The sequence below is a fragment of the Phocoena sinus genome, chromosome 1 (genome assembly GCF_008692025.1).
Source record: "Phocoena sinus isolate mPhoSin1 chromosome 1, mPhoSin1.pri, whole genome shotgun sequence".
Classification (NCBI taxonomy): domain Eukaryota; kingdom Metazoa; phylum Chordata; class Mammalia; order Artiodactyla; family Phocoenidae; genus Phocoena; species Phocoena sinus.
Window position 1 is genome coordinate 3,286,132 of NC_045763.1, and position 23,060 is coordinate 3,309,191.

Sequence of the window (23,060 nt, forward strand, 5' to 3'; positions counted from 1 at the left end):
ACAGGCAAACTGGAATCCCAAATTCTCCGCCACTCCACTGGTCAGACAGGAAGCGGTTACATTCCCAAGGAATGGCTTCACCCCAAAGATGCCATGTGTCACCTCTGAATAAGACTGCCTGATGAATTTTGCCGTGTATACAAATATTAGATCACTATGTTGCATAGCTGAAACTAATATCATGTTATATGGCAATTATACCTCAATAAAAATATTTTTAAAAGTTAAAAAAAGATTACCTAATGAATTATGAGCATGAAAAGCAATGATTTTGATTAATACATTGTTTAGTTCTACATACGGATTTTAACAAAGACATTTAATAAGTAGGCATTTCAATATTTCATCCTCATCCAGAAAAAGTAAATATTCAAGGCGACCACAGACTTATTTCCATGTCTGGGGGCCCAGGTCACTTGCACGTGGACATGTATCTTGGGTCAAATGCAGAGGTCAGGGTTGGCTGAGGCCAGAGCCTTGGTGGGGGGAGCAGGAAGGGAAGGGAAAGCTGGTAGGAATCAGGAAAGGGTTTCTGGAAGAAATGATGTCTGAGCTGGGACTGGATACAAGTTTGAGTGAAGAAAGGAGGAAAGGGAAATTTCCACGGTGAAACAAGATGGGAGATTCCACATCCCCTGAGAGTCTGGGGTCCTGGCTCAGGGATGGCCCAAGCATAAACTTGCAAAGGCTGATGGGTGTGAGTTTGAGGAGCTTTGCAGGCTGGGTGGAGGCGTGTGGGATGTTTTCCATGGATGAGGGTGGTTGACAGAACACTCCGGGGCTCTGGCACCCTCCAGAATGCCCCACGTGTGGTTTCACATTCTTCTCCTCTGAAAATCACACTGACAGGGAAACTTTTGGATGAGCAACAATGAAAATGCTCAAAGTGAAATTCACTGGAAGTTGGCTGGGCTCCCATCTCACACAGCTTTGAGAGAATTGGTTTGAGTAGGTCAGTTTCAGGTTTATGGGAGAAGTTTGGACTTGGAAGGCAGTGGGGTTGGATTGGGTGGGACAGCAGGGTTAGTTTGAGGGGGGAGAGGAGGAGTGACTTCAGGGGAATGGACGCCTTGAAGGGTGGGTGAGTGAAGGAACGTGGCAGAGGAGTTGCTGGGAGGTGGGAGGGAAAGGTTGTAAGAGGTACAGTGGCAGCGAAAGGTTAAATACGCAGACTTGAGATGCGCAGCCTTGCCCTTGATGGCTCTTGGGAGGTACCTCTGAGCCCTTGGTGCATCCTGTCCATAACAGTATCTGTCTACCTGGGGCCTTGGGCCAAGCCACAGAGTTTATGTGAACAGTGGGATTCTTGGTAGTGGCCTTGGGTCAGAGAGTATCAGCTTGGCCCTGGGGGCCTGGATACTGGGCAGTTCAGGTGAGCCATGTGTGCATGCCATGCCTACAGGATAGACCCCCAGGAAAACCCCCGACACCAAGGTGTGATGAGCTTCCTTGGTTGGTGATCTTTCATATATGTGGTCACACTTCCTTGCTGGGCTGCTGCAGCTCTGTCTGTGCTACTCCACTGGGGTAGGACAACCAGAAGCTTGTGCCTGCTTTCTCTTCAACCCCATCCTACATGCCTCTTCTCCTTGCTGATTTTAGGCTGTATCCTTTCTCTGTAATAAACCGTAACTGTGAGCATCATGGCTCTCTGTGAGTCCTTCTAGTGAATCATGGAAGCTGAGGGGTTGTGGGGGCCCTCTATGCAAAGGGGCACAGTCCTCTTGTGATCACACCATAAATCACTAGTCAAGGGAGAGGGCAGAGTGGCTTTGGAGGAAGCCTAGAAAAGGCATGGCAGAAAGCACGGCTGCAGAAAGAGCAAAGCTCTGCATGACAAGTGTCTTCATCCACCTCCCCTTTTCTGCTCCCAGGAGTGTTGCTGCTGCACCTGTTTCTGGACAAGCCTTGGTCTTTCCCACCTGAGTCACTGCTTTGTTGTTCCCACTCCCTGGAGTCCTCCCCCCTTTCTTTGGCAAGAAGATTTCTACTCATCCCTTCAGAGTCAACCTAAAAATCCCACTGGGAATGTCTCTCTGACACAACAACCCCCAGAAAAATAGTTTACATTTAACGCTGTGAGAGCATTTTCTGTGGCTGCCATGCACTTTAAAGAGTGGGCTTAATCCCATCTTATTCCTCTTCGTGATCCTGTCATCTTGCCTACTGCCCAGCACAACAGAAACTTGAATTCCTATGTGGTCAGCCAGGCAATTTCCAAAATCCTGGAACAATTTTCTTAACTCACGATTTCAAGAAAATATTAATGAACAACCTTGGTTTTGATGTTTTAATCACTGAAAGTGAATGTGTGAATATAATCGGAGGGACATTACATTACAAGTTAAGAACTTGGATTTTCAATAATATCCAAATTATTGGGTGACTGTTTGTCATTTCCCCATCCTGGCCACCAGTTTCTGTCAGAGATTTGGATTAGGCCAGGGTTGGGAGCTATAAGATAGATGTGCTACCATTTTTATCCTGTGCCCATGGCAGACATGGCTAATCATGTCATGATTGATCATGCATCCTCATGACTTCCCAAGCAGGAAGAACACACTTGGTGTGAAAATAAAACCTATTTGCCAGCCCAGGCTTAGACCATCCCTAAGGTTTTCTCCTTCAATTTTTTGATCCCCTGCGCATTTTTGCCTGAATTCAGCAATGATATTGAAAATGGACGGCAATGGGTATCTTGGGTTATTATTTGAGTCAATAAATAGCCAATAATTCTGCCAGAAATTCCCCATGGTTATGTCAGGAGCTGATCTACAATTCTTCTAGTCATCACTGGGCAGGATGTCAGGCCAAGAAGTAAATCATCTGAACAGAGGAAATTCTATAGTACCACACCTGTTATGAACTGAGTTGTGTTCCTTCTGATTTATATATTGAAGACCTAACACCCAGGACCTCAGAATGTGACTGTATTAGGAAATGGGTTTTTTAAAGAGTTGATTAGGTAAAAACGAGGTTGTATGGATGGGTCTTAATGCAATCTGACTGGTGTCCTTACAAGAGGAGATTAGGACAGAGACACAGAAGGATGACCATGTGGGGACACAGGGAGAAGGTGGCCGTCTCCACGCCAAAGAGAGAGGACTCAGGAGAAACCAACCCTGCTGACCCCTTGATTTCAGACTTCCAGCCTCCAGTATGTGAGAGAATACATTTCTGTTGTTTAAGTCTCTCAGTCTGGGGTGATTTATGGTGACCACAGGAAACTAATATGAGCTCATTTCCATGACGGGAAAACACTGCCGCCATGGGTGGTGTCTGGGTACAGTGTGTGCCACGGGCTGTCTTCTCTTTTTCTGCCCCGATTTCCAAACCCCACCTTCTGTTGTGAAGAACTGCGACAGCAGGATGGGGAGGGGCACAGGCAGGCTCCTAGCTCACACCTTGCATGTTTTTACTGGAAATTTCTTACCATTCAACGCCTTGTGTGCACCTTCGTCAGACCGAGTTGGAGCAGGAAGCATGGTGCCTCCACCAGCAAATGGTCATGTCAGTTTTCTGGGCTAAGAAAAGTTTTAGAGTGACTCCTGAGCAGAGTAATTTCATTTGCTGTGAAGTAAAGTTAGAAGTAAATTGCACTAAATTAATATTGATTCAAATTAAGCCATTTATCTCTTTATGCATTTCACCTCCACAGCAAATACAATCATTGCTCAAGCTCCTCCATGGCAAATAAAATTACAAGTTAAATTGCATCTCGTGGTGGTTTCCCTTTTCTGGGAAACAAACAAAAAAATACACATACAGAGTCCAAAGCTTACAGCTGAACCAGCAGCAGTTTTCTAGCTGAATGAAAATGGAGGTGATGGGGAAGCTCACTAACTCTGTTCATAGTGATGAGTGTTGCAAGGTGGCTGGATTATTTCAACTTAAGACGGAACTCTTGCCTTAATTACTCTGAGAATGGCTCCCCTAGTTCTGGGGAGGCTGAAGGAGCTGAGCATTTGTTTACAGACGCAGAAGGGAGGATGCTGAGTGTACACCTTCTGCAGACGTGTCTCCCAGGTGGCAAATCTCTGCTTTACCTGCCCTCCTGTTTGTGTACTGGTTTCCCTTGGCTTCTCAATTCCTTTTCAGAGGCAGAGATGCAGAAAAGTAAAACAGCTCTATAGGGGACACTGGAGCCCCAAGACCAAAGCCACAGGCGGGAGGCAAGTCAAGATGACTCCTTCTGGGGCTGGGCGCCAGAAATGCATACATGGGCACACACACACACACACGCATGTGCATGCCTGGCCTCCACTGATTTGAGACCTGAGATGACTCTAATCAGTGTAGGATGGTGGTGACCATGCCAGGCCATCCCAGATGCCCAAAGCCCAGCCGATGGCTGACATCCCCACCCGCTCCTTGCTGGTGAACAAGTGGCTGAGACTTACAGTAAGTAAATGTCAGGAACACTTCTGAGCGACAGGCTTCCAGCTCTGCAGGAAATAAAAATCTGATCCTCCCAAAGAAACCTGTGAATCTCCGGATCACACTTTCTGTGAGTTTGTCTCCTTACCATCAGGACCCCAGCCTGAAAGCCCCTTCCCCGCTGCCCCTGGAGGGAACACGTGAACCCCCCTTGCCTGCAGCTACAGCAACAGGAGGCCGGTCTCAGTTCATTCAGGGGTCTGTAACAGAGTACCTGAGACTGGGGGCTTATAAACAAGATGTTTATTTCTCATAGCTCTGGAGGCTAAAATCCAAGATCAAGGAGCCTGTAGGACACGTGTCTCCACCTGGTGGAAGGGGTGAGGGAGCCCTCTGTGGTCTCCTATCCGAGGGCACTAATCACCTCTTAAGTTCCCACCACTTGATACCATCGCATTAGGGCTTAGGTTTCAACATATGCCCCACTATACAACAATTGTTCAGTCCACTGCCAGGTGGAATTGGGAGGTCCTGAGGCTCTGCTGTGACCTACGAAGCTGGGAGCCTGTCTCCACTGAGAGGCATCAAATTTCCATCAGAATCAGGATCCTTTGGTTAAAGTGGGTAATTCATTTCTTAAGACAGATGTTTGAGGTGGTTACTTTTCTTTGCAGGAACAGATCAGAGGAAAGGACCACCCTGGTTCTGGATGGACAGACTCGAACAAACACCAAGATTTCCACCTCATCATTTATGCACCAGGTCTGAGTGGACAAACAGCCTGACCCGCAGGCCACAGCCTGGGTTTTCTTAGAGGCGTCCATCATGCAGGAGACCCACCACATGAGTCCTTTGTGCCTCTGCCCTCTTGGGGACCAAAAGGCCTCAGTTAGGGGAGGTTTCCCTTGGGTACACCTGGCTGTCTTTCTTTTTCTTTCCTTTCTATCTTTTGATTTTTGGCTCTTATTTTTAAAACCGAATTTTACCAACAGAAGTAAGAGAGAAATTATTCAAGTGTGAACGACCTGGTTGGATTTATTTCTTTCCAAAAAGAGACTCAGAGAGAGGCATTCTGGAGACCTGAGAGGAAGGTTCCAGAAGGGGAGGGGGTGGAGTTGAGTACAGAGGTGGAGGTAAGGGAGACAAACCTAATGGTTTCCCAGGACAGTGGCCTGGGGACAGTGAGGAAATGCTCTTCTCCTTCAGACAAGTCTTCGGTATACTAACTTCTCAGACGCCCCTTCTCTGGGGGTGTGGCTTCATCACCTGGGTTTGTGACACCAAGAAATGCTTATAACACAGTCAGTGAAGGATGGAAGCTAGGGCTCCCTCCTCTCTGTGTCCCCTTTGGAAGGGCCCTGGGTTAGGTGCTGCGGCCACCATCACAAAGCATGGCAGACAAGGTGGCTTAGACAACAGAAGTGTATCCTCCCTGTCCTGGAGGCTGAAGGTTGGAGAACCCAATGCAGCAGGGTTGTTTCCTTCTGAGGCTTCTCTCCTCAGGGTGCCAACAGCCCACAGCACACTCCTTGGGTTCAGCTCTTCCTCCAGGGGAAAGGAGATGTATTGGGGGACTGACGTCACTCCCAAATGCTAAGATGTAATCCGAACAGCTCACAAAGTCAGCCACAGAACCCCCTTCTACCTTTGAGGGCATCATCCCTGTGGGCTGCCCACACTGCACCCCATGCAGCCACAGGAACACACAGCAGTGGTGACCACATGGAAGTGCTGCGATGATCGGGTGTCCTGGGCTCTCTCAGCCCTCACGAGAGCTCTCTTAGTGGCACCATCTCTATATTCACTTACAGTTGAAGAAAAGTATGAGCTACCCATATGTCCTGGATAAGTGGTCTTTAGGATAAGTGGCCATGGAAGGACCACAAAGATGTTTCTATCATCTACTTGCAAGTTCTTTCCATGGATGGAAGATGTCCACCATGGGAAAGATGTGAGACATCAAACCCAGCCTGCCAGGAACCCTTTCTCAGAGCAAGACTTGCCAGGCAAGAAAGCTCACGATGGTTTTTTTTTTTTTCTTTCATCAAAAACGAGCCACATGGTGGTATCTCTTTATGTGGTTGATGCAGCTCCTTGACTGTTTTGGGTTTTATCTGTTAACACAAGTGTTCTGCAGGCCATGAAATCCATGATTTTCATATTCTCAACCTTAAAGGACGATAAAGAGAAACCCGGGTGCTCGGAAGCTCAGGGTTCACAGAGGTCCATGGAGGATGCATGCTGTCACAGAAGCTGTCCGCAGGTGTGCTTCTCCCAGGTCCCACTGTAAGTGCTCACACACAGGAGATGAGGAGATGCTCTGAAACACAGGGGTGCTGGAAAGAGGCGCTCCTCTGCTCTGGAGGAAAAGGAACCATGGGATTGCCCACAGCCCCAGCTGCCACCTGAGTCGGGTAACAGAGTGACCTTTACAATGTAAATTAGCCAGCTCACAATAAAAGCCAGTTCACACCATTGACTCACATGTCCAGGCCTCCAAGACTCCATTAGCTCTTTCTTATAAGTCCCCGTTGGCCTCTGAGCTCTTTCCTGCACACCTCTCGGGGCCGCAGCGAGGCATCCACCCTCCATGTTTCCTCCAGCAGTGGGGCGTCCCTGGGCCCTGCGTGCAAACTTGCAACCTTCCGGCCCACGGCGCCTCCCTGCTTTCCTGCTTTGGTTTCATCCTTAGTGTACATCAATATTTAACCTCCTACATATTTGGTACCCTTACCTTGTTTAACATATCCATCTGCCCCACTAGAATGTAAGCGAAGGAGAGCAGGGAGTTTTGTCTAGATTCCCCACGGCTGTGTCCCTGGAACAGTGCCTGGCACAGGGTGGGCATCCATTAATCTCTGGGAAGGGATGAAAGAACCAGTAAAGAGAGGCAAATAGAGAGATGCCACGGATGGATTAAGATGCTGGCAGTCTCTGTGAGGGAACTCTCGTCTGCCAGGCCTACTGGAGACGTTGTTTTTCCCTTGAAGAAATATACTCTGATTTTCATTGCATAGGTGAGTTGGAAAATATGATTTTTAAATACAGATGCTCCGTTTATAGCCAACTTTATTGGAATATTTCTGTTCAGTAAATTAACTTGCATCACATCACATTTTAGTGGCTGAATGAGATTTCTGAGAATACTTAGAATTCTGTGGGTGGTCTTGTACTTGCTTAGATGCACGTTGATGGTTATATTTTTCTCTTGATGGGGGGATCGCTCTAATCACAGCTCGGCAATGTACAGATAAGAACGTTTGTATAATTGGGCTTCATCAGCCATTGTGAAAGGTTTGGGATTGGATTGGAGATTCTGGAGGAGGATGGGGTTAGTTGGTGTCTCTCCCAGGTCGACTTGTCCAATGCTAATTGGCACCAGGAGAATTACAGCCCTCAAAGAGTCTGATGAGAGGATATAAACCATTTCCTCCTAATATTTTATGCCGAAAGTTGATGGTGCAAAATGTAAGCTTCTTGAAGTCTGACAACTCTTTTGCAATAAATTCTAGGAGGAGAAAATAATGACTCTGGAACATCACCTCATCCCATCCCAGAATAATTTCTTTATTCTTCCAAACCACGGCTGCAGGGATGCACGCACATGACAAGTGATGGTTGGCAGGGCGTCTCCTGGACCACGAACAAAGTCCCACACCCTTGTTTCTAATGTTGAACTGACTTCCCGGGAACAAAGGCTCTGTCTTCTGGGGGCCCAGATCGATGCTGCCCAGCATCTGTTCGTGGGCGCATCCTTTCCACTAACCACCGTGACCAGGAGGGGCGGGACGAACGGTTGTGCTGTCGTTTGGAGCTTGTGATATGGAGTCTTTGTGGCCAGATCACTGCATTGGCAGGCAACCCGCAGATAATGGGTTTTCTAAATTATGCCACGCAATTGGTATTTTCACACTTTTTTCAAATGTAATTTCAAAATTAAATTAGGCCTGATGCAGACAGGAATGCAGTGGGCGCTGTTCCCCGTGGACCGTGGCCAGATTCTTCTCAGGCCACATAGAAGGGGAGGAAACTAATTAAATTTCTAGAACCCCAGAACTGGGTCTGTGTGTGCCGATGCACCCCCCAACTGGCCTCCCTGCTCGAACCTTCCCTGCCTTTCTCAAGGACGCAGTTGACATCTGCAGGTTTCAGAAGGAATCCATCCTCTCCCGGTGGTCACAGTTTGCAAGTGGCAGGAGAACAGGGGCAGGTGACAGGTGAAGGGGGGGGTGAGTTGACAGTTATTTGGGTTCTGCTGACCCTCTGCCCCTTCCCCAAAGCCCAGCTGGGCCTGAGTCTAGATTCCGTTGACTGACCCTATCAAGCTGCGCATTCTTTATTGGGTCTTGTGTGTTTGCTAAGATCTTGTTTTAGAAAAACCAGCTCTACAATGAGGTAGTGTGCTCCCCAAATCTCCCAGGCATTGTGTCCTTGGATGACCCTCATCCACCTTATGTGTCATGGTTTGGGTCATAGTAGGACCTTTGTGGGCTCAAGATCATTCCACAGACAGCCTGTGAGCTCTTCCTCTGCAGGCAGGTGTCCTTGGTTCTGTAGGGGAAACAAAAATGCACGTGTTGTAGATCCTGTCCTCAGGAATCTTCCAGCTGGGAGGGAGCCATAACACAGGCTCTTCAATACCAAATACAGAGCAGAGTACCCAGCACAGAGCAGAGTACTGCACAGGACAGAGTACCCAGCTCAGGACATAGCACCCAGCAAAGGGCAGAAGAGCACCCAGCTCAGGGCAGAGCACCCAGCTCAGGGCAGAGCACCCAGCACAGAGAAGAGTGTGGAAAGAGCTGCAAGAGCATCTCAGAGATTCATTTCCTTTTTTCCTTCTGAAATTTCTGTCCATAATCCATCAGAGAGATAACCTTTTTTGGAGGTAAAATTCACAGCACACAATATTCACCATTTTAATCAACTTGAAGTGCACAATTCAGTGGTTTTACTACACTCACAAGGTTGTGTAACCATTCCCACTATCTGGTTCCAGAACTTTTTCAATCCCAGCAAAAGAAACCCCATTCCATTAGCAGTCCCAACCCCGTCTTCTGTGCCCCCGACTCCTGCAGCAGCTCACCTTCTGTCTGGAACGTGTCTATTCTGGACATTTTATACAAATAGGATCACACACCACGTGGTCCTGTGTGTCTGGCTCCTCTCCATCAGCATCACGCGGTCCAGATCCATCCGTGCTTTCGTGTGTCGCTTATCAGCGCCTCATCTTTTCTTACGCACGGACCCACCACATTTTGACTGTTTTTTCCACACCTTGATGGACCCTTGAGGTGTGTCTACCTCTTTGTTGTTGTGAACAATGCTGCTGTGAACACTTGTGGACAAGTATCTGTTTTAAAAATAGGTTTTACAATCTTGAGTATGTACCTAGGAATGGGATTTCTGGGTCAGGTGGTAATTCTATGTTTAACTTTTTAAGGACTGTTTAACTGTTTAACTTTTTACTGCCAGCTGTTTTTAATGTAGGAATGTCTCAGTTTGACCAGCACATGTTATTTAATGAACTTTTAATGATGATTTTTGCCATCCTAGTGGGTGAAAAGATGCTCCTTAATGGGCATGCTCTGAACTTCCTCTCAGCCCCTCGCACTTGACCTATGAGACATTGACCCTGGGTGGACTTGGCCTGGAGTGGGGCTGTAGGGGAAGAATGGGGCTGAGGACTCCCTGCTCATGTTTCTTCACCAAGCTGTGGGCATAGAATGTGGGCAGCCACCACCCAGGGCAGGCTCTGCCATCAAGTCTGTGCGTGGATTTACACCCCAACAGGGGAGAGAAGCTATGCCCAACACGCTCAGAAGGTAGTCTTGACTCCTGAAGATGGCTGTCTGCAAGCCAAGGAGAGAGACCTCGGAGGGACAGCAGTGCCTCCAACCTCCAGCCCCCAGGATTCTGAGAAAACAAATGTCTGTTGTCTCTGCCACCGCGACTATGGTACTCGCTACGGCAGCTCCAGAAGACGAATGCAGTGAGTTCCACGCGGGCACTGGTTCCCATTGGTTTCCTTGCAACGAGCCATCTAGTCCCTTCATCAAGGTCAGGAGTGGCCTGCCCAGGGGCAACTAAGATTTGGTGGAGAGTGAGCGGGGAGGACATGTGGAGTGCTCTGACCTCCTAACTGTGGATAGGAATTGTTTACCTTAAAGTGGCTTCATCGCTGCTCTTTGCAGCAAATTTCCCATGGCTTACGGCAAAGTGCCATCTAACTTCCACTCTAGTACTGTCTCTACCATTTAATCTTAGGACACTGCCTGGGGGACGAAGGGGCCTTTGCTCTCATTTTACAGGAAGGGAGCTGGCACCCAGAGTGGTCATGGAGCATCCCTCAGCAGGTCTGTGTGGAGCTGGGAGAGGAAGGTGCCGGCACACAGAGAATGCTGCATCCAGAGCCACTCAGCCAGCGAGAACCAGGCCGGGAGGAAGACGGAAGGACGGAGGCAGTGCTCTCCCCCAGCTCTGAGTTATCAGCTATGCATTGCTGACTTGGAAGAACAGCTGAGGCTTTTGCAGAGACCGCAAAGGCCAGGGAAGGGCTGCATCTCTGATTTCATTAGCTGTGCTGGGCTAGAGGGAACAAGAAAAGTGCCCTCCTAGGCAAAACAGAGGACTGTCCCCTTTTCCTGCCACCTCTGGCTCACAGGGCACAGCACACGCATACACACACACACACACACACACACAAACACACACTCCATGTTGCCCCTTCCAAACCACAATCTTCCAAACCGGGTTCTTTCCCGATGCTGAGTCCAATTGCCACGTTGACACAGGTCATGCTCTAATGAGTGTGTCAGGTGTGATCTATATGAGTTATAGAGTTATAGCTACATTTGCTTTCCTTACTGGTTGAGTGGATGAGAACCTGTGTTCTGTTCATTTTCAGTGCCTGCCTAGCATCTAGCTCATTTCCCCGCACGTAGTAGGCAAATTACTACCACGTGCATGATTAAATCGAATGAAAACTTTTCCCAGTGTTCACCAGTGTCACCAAGGGACCCTGACACTGGGAGCTCCATGAGTCAGGGGTGGAGAGAACTCTGGTTTCAGAATATCAGGGTGGGGGTCCCCAGCAGCTCTGAATCCCTTGCCTGTTCCTGGGGCTTCTGATCCATACTTAATTCTTCTTTTTGGCTAATAATCTATCAGCAGGCTTCAACAGCGTCTGACCGCTGCCTGGCTTCTAGCAGCGGTGGATTCTTGGACAGCATCCTGTTCTGTATTAGACGCAGCACTTATCTTTTTAAAAAAGAAAAAAAAAATAAAATGGGTAAAGGCTTTGAACATTGATTTCTACCTTCAGGCTAAGGTTATTTCTTTGGGGAAAGAGTGGTAGGATAAAGGATGTTTTGATCTGTTTTGCATTTGCCTTAAAAAGTAAAAATCACACCCAAGACTTGACAGCTCATTCATTACACCCACCCCCCCCCCCCGTTTTGTGAGGTTGATACCCAAATGAAGAAAGGTTCTCTGCTTGGCGATGCACTCGCCTTGCTCTGGAAAAGCCATGGGTAGGATGGTGACTGGAATCCTAATGACCATGGCACGTCGGGATGGGGGACATACAGCTGCAAAACAGGCAGACCTGGTGGAAATCCTCCATCTGTTGCTTCCGTCTGTGGGACCTCAGCTAGGAGCTTAATTTCTTCCCAGGATTCTGTTTATCGCAGATGAAATGGGCTGGGTGCTTGGACCAGCCTGTCAAGGCTGCTGAGACCACATTTATGAAAGTACCTGGAACAGAGCAAATTGTTTTTCTTGTTGTTGTTGATATTATTATATTTAACCTTTAAGACACTCGGGCAGAGCTAAGAGGCCAATATGATTGAGGTTTCGAGCCATATCAGAGGTTTGAGTGCAAGAGACAGGTGCCGGCCAAGCCTAGAGAAGGGTTTGGACCCATTAAAATGAGTTGGTGTGAAGCACAAAGTCCCCTGGCCGTTGTCCCAGTTAAGCAAACGTGCTCTTTATTGAGGGAACAGTGATTATGTGGATTCTACTGTATTAATAACAATAAATCTGAGTAATGTCCTGAGCGCAGCCTCCTTCCCAATGCAATCACTGACTGAGTCCATGCATTAACTCTGCACTGCCTCGTACACAGAATGAGAGCTCCCACTAGCAAATTCCCTCTACCTCAGCCAGGAAACGGTGCCTCTTTGGACACACCCAATGGCACAGTCAGCTTGGGACTGAAAGGGAACAAGCCAATCTCTTTCCGATGACATTTAAAGGTGAGCTAGGACCAGATCATTATGGAAATAAGACAAAGAGGGAGGGTGGAGGTAAGAACGAGCACCGACTCCTTTCTAAAATGTAGGCCGCATTTCATCTGACTCCCAGCCACACTTCCATCAAACCCAGAAGTGTAGGAACTGATTTGTGTTTTGAATCAAAACAGTAGATGCTTTATGGCAGACATTTACTTGCTTATTCATTAGATTTGCATAAAGAACATTTCCCTCAAAAAAAAAAAAAAAAAGCAGAGCTGTTGCCTATAAAAGTTTAAAAACAGTGACAGCAAGTTTAGCTGTTAGAAATAAAAGAATGTTGTGTTGTAGCCTATCCTTAAGAGAGAAGCTATGCAGGAAAACATTCTGACCAGAGATCAGAGGCTGGTCCAGGGATAGGAATCCAGTGAACAGAAGTGGTAGAACCCACTTCCACCAGAGCAATTTATTATGGCTATACTAGCAAACAGGAGACCCCAGAATATGGCTTAGCAGCCCATAACCAACCTCTGAAGTTGACAATCCTGGAAACACTGGGCATGGACAAGAAAGAGAGGTCAAAGGAAGCATCCCAAGATTTCCTCCACCCACCCCTTCCTTCCTTCTCCACTTCCTTCTTCTTTTTCTTTAGATTTAGAATAGGAGTTGGAGCTGCCAATCGTGCTGGTAAAGGAAAGGGTGAGCCCACGAGCAGAAATGTCCAGAGATCAGGCTGGGACCCAGGAGGGAGCGGGTGCTGTGGGTGCCTGTCTCTTGGACACCTTCACCAAGGGTTACCTTGAAGGTGCCACTGCAGAAGAAGAGAGAGAAGTGCCCAAGCCGGGGTTCCATGGGACGGGGCTGCTGCTGTCTCCTGGGGCCCTGGGTTTCCAAAAAAGGGCCTGTAACAACCTTGCAAAAACGGGGAAGAAGGAGAGGTAGCAAGGCGGTGGGATTCGCATGCCCTGAGCCTGCTGTGCTGCCTCACGTGGGTGCTGGTTGGACCCCTTTTGTTTACATGGAGCAGGGGTTAGGGTTGGGAAGGCCAGGGGTGCACAGAGAGGGTTGAGGAAAGGCGGTGAAGATTGACACCAGCGGTTCTGTGATTAAGAGCAGAGTGAGCATCTGGGGAGCTCGTTGGCATGAGCTGTCCCACTGGGGGCTGGGTGGGGTCAGAGATGCAGCCTCAAGTTCACTGGGGCTCTTCTGAAGCGCAGAGGCTCTGCCCCCAGACCTGCAAATCAGAACTGATTTCAGTAAGGACCTCGGGAGACTGACAGGCCCGTGAGATTGCTCTGCTTTAGACCATTCATCTTAAAAAGTGATTCCGAACAGAGAGAGGCTGGGAAGTAGATAGAGGGAAAGGTAAGCGAAGGAATTGCCATAAAAAAAGAGATCCATTTATTATCACAACAAATATTAATAAGCTCTTACCTTCCATGCATGTGGAGACAGCACAGCAAGACAGGCTGCTCTGTGAGCGCTCCGAGCTTCTTTTCCAGGGAGCAGCAACAGACCACTCCCAAATACATGGTAGGGACGATGTCAGCTTTGTGACAAGTGTCATGAAGAATAAAGCAAGATAATGTGACAGGAAGTACTGGGGGGGGGGGGGATGGTTCCAGAGTGGGTGGTCAGGAGTGACGTTTGAGACGAAACCCCAAAATAAGAAGTCAGTCAGGGGAAGATATAGGCAAGAGCCTTTCAGAAAGAGGCGACAGGAGGTGCTAAGGCCCTGGGGCAGAGGAAGGTGGGCTATTAAGATGGAAGGAAAACGGGCAAAGGACTTGAATAGGTATCTCTCCAGAGAAGACATATGAATGGCCATCAGGCACATGAAAATGTGCTCAGTGTCACTAATCATCAGGGAAATGCAAATCAAGACCACAGTGAGATATCACCTCACACCTGTTAGGATGACTACTATCAAAAACAAAAGATAACAAGTGCTGGGGAGGATGTAGAGAAAAGGGAGCCCTTGTGTGCTGTTGGTGGGCATGGAAATTGGTGCAGCTGCTATGGAAAACAGCATGGGGGTTCCTCAAAAATTTTAAACTAGAGCTACCATAGGATCCAGCAATTTCTCCTTTAGGAATATATCTAAAATGATTGAAATCAGGATCTCAAAGAGATAGCTACACTCCCATGTTCATTGCATCATTATTCATAATAGCCAAGATATGGAAACAACGCCAATGTCCATTGATAGATGCATGGATAAAGGAATTGTGATATGTATATAATGAAAAATTATTCAACCTTTTAAAAAATTAGGAAATCCTCCCATTTGTGATAACATGGATGGACCTGAAGGACATTATGCTAAATGAAATAAACCAGACACAGAAAGACAAATACCGTGCGATCCCACTTATAGTTAGAATGTAAAACAGTCAAACTCATAGGAGCAGAGAGTAGAATGGTGGTGGCCAGGGGCTGAGAGGAGGTGATGGTCAAGCAGTACCGAGTTCTAGTTATGTGAAATGAAAAGCCCTAGAGATTTCTAACATCATGTCTAGAGTGAGCAGTAAGGTATTGTGCACCTCAAAACATATTAGAAGGTTAGATCTCATATTAAGTGTTCTTACAAAAAACAAAACAAAACACACACACAGCAAACTAGAAATAAAAAACAAGAGGAAGTTTTTGGAGGTTTGGTACCTTGACAGTGGAGATGGTATCACAGGTGTTTGCATGTGTCCAAACACATCAAGATGCATGCAATTGTTTGTATATCAATGGTACTCCAATAAATCTAAAAAGCTCCAAGTTTCAGGCAGCCAGTGGGATTGGAGAACAGATAGGAAGTTGGTGAGTAGGAGGGATGAGGATGGGGGAGAGGCAGGCCCCCTGGTTACCAGTGAGGAGGGTGGATCTGGGCCTAAGACTGCCTTGGCGAGAGGGAGTGCTGACCATCGTTGAAGAACAGGAGCCACCAGCCGGAGGGAGGAGATAATGAAGATACAGAAGCGAGGCCACGTGTGCCGGGAGGAACTCTCTGGAAAGGCAATTAGGAATTGCATGGCCTCTCGCTGAATGGGTGATCATCCCTCCTTTTCAAAGCAATCGCTTATAAAATTAAGGCCTAAGAGAAAGTAAGGGCGTGAGAGATGGAATACAAATTGAGTTTCAGGGGGTGAAACTTTGCAATTCTGGTACACTGAGGTCCTGCCGGCAAGGCCGGAGATTCGGCAAAGCTGGGGATTTGGCCACAGGTCACGCCAGCAGCACATTTGTAATTCTGTCCCTCCTCTCTCCTGCTCTGCACTAAATTCTTCACATTGAACACCACCTCATGCTCCGAGATGGACGTTTATTACCTCTGCATAGGTAACGCATAATAATAAACAGCTTTTTAACATGAGCTGCACAGCCATGCAGGTAACAAGCCAGCTACTACCTGGCATCACTCCACAAATATATGACAGGGACAGGGTTGCTTAGCCAAGGTCAGGCCATGGTCAACCTTAAATATCCAAGGCCAGGAAGACAAGCCCGAGGAGAGCAGGGCCAGTGGGAAAGCATCTATGGGGAGACAGACCAATGCTACCCACACTGTGCCCAAAGGGACTCTGCCCTGGGGACACCTGCCTGCCCACCAAGGAGAAGTCCCCTCATTGGACACTCGCAGTGCACTGACCACTCCCTTTGTCTCCTTTAACAACCTGGGAAAACCACCCTTAACCTCCTCACAGTTTTCCCCCTGCAGCCTCACCCTCAGGAAGACTGGAGGAGCCCAGGGCACGTGAGTAGAGGGTCTTTCTATCAAAAATCACTCTCCTGCTGATGCCTGGAATCCCACCACTAGCTCTCTGTGCCTTGAGACAAGAGTTCTCTCTCTTAACTGCCTGCACTTCATGGAGAGGTGGGCTGTTAAGACTCTGACACCCCTTTATAAATGATTTTATCCAGTGGAACACAGTCTCGGAAGATGGTGCCTGAGAATCCTCTTCACCTAACCAATTATTCTTTCAAGGATGAACTGCTGACAGTTATAAGAAGTTAGACCCCAAGCAGATGTTCTCGAGATACAACTTACTATGTATAAAATAGATAAGCAACAAGGATATATTGTATAGCACAGGGAATACAGCCATTATACTCTATACGAATACTGAATCACTACGCTCTATACCTGAAACTAATATAATATTACAAATAAATTGTACTTCAATTTTTTTAAAGAAGATGTTCTTGCATCCTGGCCATCAGCCCCAGTTCACGTTTCTGGGGTTCCCACGATGCCTGGTTGTTGCAGAGGGTGCAAAGGTATCCCCATCTTACAGACAGTGCTACTAGGAGGGATGCAGCCTAGACTCAGACTCAGACTCAGATGTGGGGAGCTTCCAAGCTCAGGGTCTCCTCTCCAGCAGGCATCTCCTGGGAGCCCATCATTGTTTCCACAGTGTCAGGGGGCTAGTGGTTCCATTCCAGACACTCATGCCTCCTTCGCTTGTCTCAGGGCAGTATTGCTACTTTCAGGACGTGCCCTACCAGCTGTTGCCCCCAGTAGTCCCTGACTTTCTCTTCCACCAGCACCCCATAATAGCACCCTCTTTAGTTAACAGGAGGATCTGTCCCTGCTAAGTCGTGGAGGGGTGCTGGGGCACCAGTTGGAGGGGACACAGGCGGGGCATGGATTCCCCTATTGTAAAGGAAATTTTCTAACCCTAACCCTAACCCTAACCCTAACCCTGAGAAGTTTACAGTACAGTTGGACAGAGCCTCCAGGGAACAGGTACAGAATAAATGCAGAAGCAGCCACAAAGCCCCCAAGTGTTTGAGAGGTACCAAAATTTGCCACTCCCAAATATGCCTCTTGGCACATGGATTATTTTGAGCTAAAAGCCACTGAGAACCAGCACACACTAAAAACAGGTCACAGATTCCCCTTTTGTAAAGGAAATTTTCTTTTATAAAGGAAATTCCCATTTGCGGAGATGTGTCACTCTCCCACACCAGGAAGAGGAGGGCTCTTCACAACCCTTATCTATGGAGAAGGCACCAGCTTCATCTGCAAAACACACCTCACTAAACAACCCTTGTTTACCATGCTTTTTCCAGTCAGCCTCCCATAACTTGACTCCCCCACCCAGAAACCCCAAACTCCTTTTATTCTGTTGGTTTTAAGCCCAAGTTCTATCCATCCCTTTGGGTCGCTTATCGCTGGGTGCTCCCATGTGCACATGCCAAAGGCACATGCTTGTTTTTCTCTTAGTTAACCTGTCTTTGGTCCATCTCATTATGGGTCCCCAGCTGGAGAACCTAAGATGGGTAGATTAAAAGTATTTTCCTCCCCTCACCCCCTTCTGCACAGTCTCACATACTCACTTTCTTCTCCTTCAAGGCATCCTCATTGTAAGGTGGATACATCTCTCTGATGCATCCAAGATAAAGATAAAGATACTCCCACCTACTGCATGGTTGTTAGGCACTTGCCAGACTCCTTCCAGTGTCCTTGACTTCTCCCAACAATCCCACGAAGTAGGAACTATTTGTCCCATTTGAGAGAAGAGGAAACCGAGGATCCAAGTGATTAAATGCCTTGCCTGAGTTCCTTGAAAATGAGACACAGTCAGATGTAAACTCTTTTCCATCCAGCCCAAAAGTGACTCACCCAGGTCCACTCATCTTGTACTTGGCTGAGCAGAGACGTCCCTGGGATGTTTGAACTCTTGTTGCCCTGCAGTCCCGCCACCCCTGGACACTCTGCCCTCACTGGGCATGACAGTCCCTCTGCAAGAGGTGACCAGGCATCATCTGCCCCAAGCACCCAGACCCGTCTTTGCCCTGGCATCCCTTTCCCACCCCACAGCGGCCCCATCACCCCCACATGCCCTGTTTCTTTCTCCTCTGCCAGAGGAATCACAGGCTCAGATGAGCTTTAATTTGTGACTGGACACGTTCCAACAACATATTTCCACATCAGATGTTTCATTTATTCCGTTCATCCTGAATTCTGTGATGCTATCTCAGAGCCTAACAGTCTTCAGCTTGGGCAATTGACACATCCAAATGGACTATTTGGATGGAAGCTTCCATCTGACCAAGTGCAGCCAAAGCACCAGCAAATGGAAAACACAAACATATGGCAGAAGGAGAGGAGCAGATGTCCAACCATATTACAAGCTCTGTGACAAATGGGGATCTTGCAGGGGACAAAACTCTTATTGTCTTTGCTCATGGTGGACGGCCTTTAGGGCAGAATAACGATAACTGAGACTTTGGGTTCAAGTTAACTCTTAAATTAGCAAAGTGCTTGAATATTAAAATTTTGGCATTTATTTTCATATAAACTTTTTAAAATTAAACACTACAGTGTTAGTCTTATGCTCCAAATTATGAGCCTGGACAAAAATTATGAGTCTGGACATAGTTCTGGTTGAAGGAAAACCCAACTTCACTAAAAACAGCATCGGAGAAGGGAGGATGGTGGCAGAAGCCAGGAAGGAAATGCCCCATGCCACAGATACCATACCCATGTGTCCTAGACTCTGGTTGCCAACATTCTGGGGTCTCTGAGAAGTTGAGGGAGGGACAAAATGGAATTGGATTTTGGGATAATTTCAGAACCTAGAGATGGTGTTCCAGGGGGTGGTGTCTCCTTCAGAGCCTCCTGCTGTAGTCAGAGACTGGTTCAGAACACAGAGGCATTCCTGCAGCCAAAGCCAACTTCACCAAGATGGGGTGAAGGCTGGTAGGGAGATCCCAAGGAGAAACACCCTCAGAGAAGGCCAGTAACATGGCTGTGGTGTCTGTATCAGTTCGGGTCCTCCAGAGAAACAGAACCGGTAGGATGTCTATGTCAATATCTGTATCTGTGTCTCTAAATGTATCTCGCTCTATCTATCTCTCTATCTGAGATTGTGAGGCTGGCAAGTCCTAAATCTGCAGAGTAAGCATGCAGTCTAGAGACCCAAGGAACATTTATGATGTGATCTGAAGTCCAAAGGCCATTTGAAAACTCAATTCAAAAAGGTACTTGCACCTCTATATTCACAATAGCATTGTTTACAATAGCCAAGACATAGAAACAAGCTAAATGTCCATTGACAGATGAATGTATAAAGAAGATGTGGTGTACACACACACACACACACACACACACACACACCACACAATGGAATATTACTCAGCCATAAAAAAGAATGAAATAATGCCATTTACAGCAACATGAATAGACAGAAATGATCATACTAAGTGAAGTAAGTCAGAAAGAGAAGGAAAAATACCATATGTTATCACTTATATGTGGACTCTAAAATATGGCACGAATGAACTTATCTATGAAACAGAAACAGACTCAAGACATAGAAAACAGACCTGTGGTTGCCAAGGGGGAGGGTAGGTGGGGAAGGGATAAAGTGGGAATTGGGGATTAGCAGATGCAAACTATTATATATAGGATGGATAAACAGCAAGGTGCTACTGTACAGAACAGGGAACTATATTCAATATTCTGTGATAAACCATGATGGATTTATGGATTATTACTCAACCATTTAGATGTATGTATATAAATAACTGAATCACTTTGCTTTTCAGCAGAAATTAACACAACATTGTAAATCAACTATACTTCGTTATTAAAAAACAAAACAAAACACCATATGGAGGCAAAATTCCCTCTTCCTTGGGGGGTGGCGAGTCTTTTTCTCTTAATGTCTTCAACTGATTGGATGAGGCCCTCCCACTACGCAGGGTGATGTGCTCTACTCAAAGGCCATTGATATAAATGTTAATCACATAAAAATACCTTCACCATGACATCTAGACTAGTGTTTGATTGATACCTGGGTATCATGGCCCTATCAAGTTGACACATAGAATTAACCATCACAGGGTCTCAGGACTCCAGTGGACAGTCCTCCCCAGCACAGGAGGCTCAGATGTGTCCAGTCAGCATAGCACCACTCGTGTGCCTGGGCCCAGCATCGGAGGACAGCTGGGGAACATGCTGGGCAATTCTTCTGGCAACAAGGGAGGTGGTTTGCTCTAGTTCAACCACTGAACACAATTTCCCTGGTGCCAAGGAGTCCACTAGGATGGCTCCTTTTCATCTTCTGTGTTCCTCATCACCATGATTATTAATCCACGTGAGAAGAATGTGAGGCTATTCCAGCTCAACCATCATCATGACCTAGAACACGGTCTTAGCATGAGCCTCATACATGCAGTGTTCCTGGTACTTCAATCAGGTTGGGGAAGCCTGTGTTTTTAAGGAGTTTAGATTTTGATGACATGTCAGTCGTTCCTGATTCTTACCAGGTGTTAATTTATTAATTCCCAGAGAACAAGCATCTCCATTCCTGGCACATAGATCCTGAGATGGTCAGAGTTGTAGCTAATTAGGACTTTTAGGGAAATTTCATGGACCCGTTGGCCGGCACCCATGTGGTGTCTGTGGGTCAGAGCTTTTCTGGGTTTACAAGTTGTGGTTCTCTGTACTTGGTGCCAAAACAGCAATTGATCTGGCTCAGTCTCTGAAACAATTCTCTTATTATAGTGTACAGTTCACTCATTGACTTGCCAATCGGTTTCCTTGGAGAAAACTGGTTTTAATTGCCACGTGTGTCCCATGAAAGGGTGGATTTCTTGCATTTGCCGGAGCCCCCGATGAGGTGTAGTCAGTGTGTTTTGGTATGTTCACAGACCAGTGTTGCAAAGCACGAACTTACACGTGTTTCCCGAGGCTGTGGTACGTGGAAGCTTCTAAGAATTCTCACTGGAGAGCTGGATCCTGTCACAGAGAGGGTCCCTCTCGGAACTGGGAGGGGAGGGGAGGTAAAACCTCAGGGGAATATTCTGTGAGGTCTCTCCCAGGTGACCTCGAACAGACCAACTCCTGGTCTGGGAACATCACCGGTTGAGCTGAATTAACCCACATGTGCTCAAATACAACCTCTCCTACACTTTTTCTCTCTTGTGTGTTGGTATATGTAGCTAAGAGAGTGTGCAAAGACACATAAAATGGTGCTCATGAAACAAGTAAGAATCCCAGCCAAACAACTCCACCATCCTGTCCCCTTCCTCCCAACATTTAAAGTCAGTTTGATCAGATAAAGCCCAGGACAATGTGTTTCCCCCTTTCCTGGGTCCTAGGAGCACTCACTTGGATCGCTAGGAACCAATTATAATGATAATTATGACGATAGGATGTTTTATAAAACTGTAAGTGCTTAAGGGTAGAGCAAGTGAGACACAATATCAGATTAAAGCACCTCCCACCTGCCCTGCTTCCATGGCTAAGCAAGCAGTGTCCAGTTCTGATAACACAGCTAAGGATGCTAGACTCGGCCAAGGATGAACGCTGGACTTGAGTCTGAAATGCCCACGGTCACGAGACCCCTCCACAAGACCACCAGAGACAAGAGTCAAAGCCAAACGGCAAGGGTCATTTATTGCAGGTTCGAACCTGGACCTCCGCGCACTCGTTGCCGGTGACGCTAAGAGGTCCTGATGGAGTTTAGTACAGCTCTTTTATAGACAGGTACAAACAAGCTCGGGACCTTCTGCGGGGCTTTCCAGGGGTGGGGAGTACTGATTGGCTAACTTTTAAACAAAGACACTAGTCACTGATTGGTTAACTTTTAAACAAAGACACTAGTCACCGTCTGATCGGTTGGATGGTTGCAAAAGGGGGTTCAGCAAGCATAGTTACAGAAGCGAGAGCGGCTGGTTAAGTTTCGGTTTCCTGAGGCTTTGTTTTTCAATTAGGAATACTTAAGATGGTGCCATAGTTACAAACAGTACAAACAGGAAGATCGATGCAATCCTAGCAGCGCTACGGCCTAATGGCAGGGCATCAATTCAGTCCTATTTCTACCAAAGTAGAACATAGCCCTTCATTCCCCCTTCTTTCACGAACCAGAGGAGCCAATCTTGGGTCCTCAAGGCTCAGTTTCTTCATTTTCTAAGTCCTTGTATGGCTGATATTGTGATCTTAATACCATTAGCTGAACTGTGTTTATTCTTTTTCGGACGAAATCCATGATTTTGTTGAATATACAGGGGCCTATAGTGAGGAGGAGAAGGAGGCATAGTAGAGGGCCCAGGAAGGGGAGGAGGAAGGGAAGCATCCCATGAAATCCTGACCAAAGGGGATTGTCCGCTAATTCTTTCCGGTGGCGGGCTAAGTCTTCCTGGAGCTGGTGAATTTTGTTTCTTACAATGCCTGATTTATTTGCATAAAAACAACATTTTTCTTTTAGGGCGAGGCATATCCCACCCTGTTCAGCTGTCAGCAAGTCTAAGCCCCTCCTATTTTGTAGGACCACCTCGACCAGCGAATCTAATTGGTCCTGTAAGTCCTGAATGGTTCCAAAGAGGGCTTCTACATCTTCTATTAATTGTCTAGACAGCTGATTATAGGAGTGAAGGGAGACCCCAAGACCTGTACTCCCTGTGGCCACAGCTCCTGTAATTCCTAGTCCTACCAGGAGGGGTATGGCT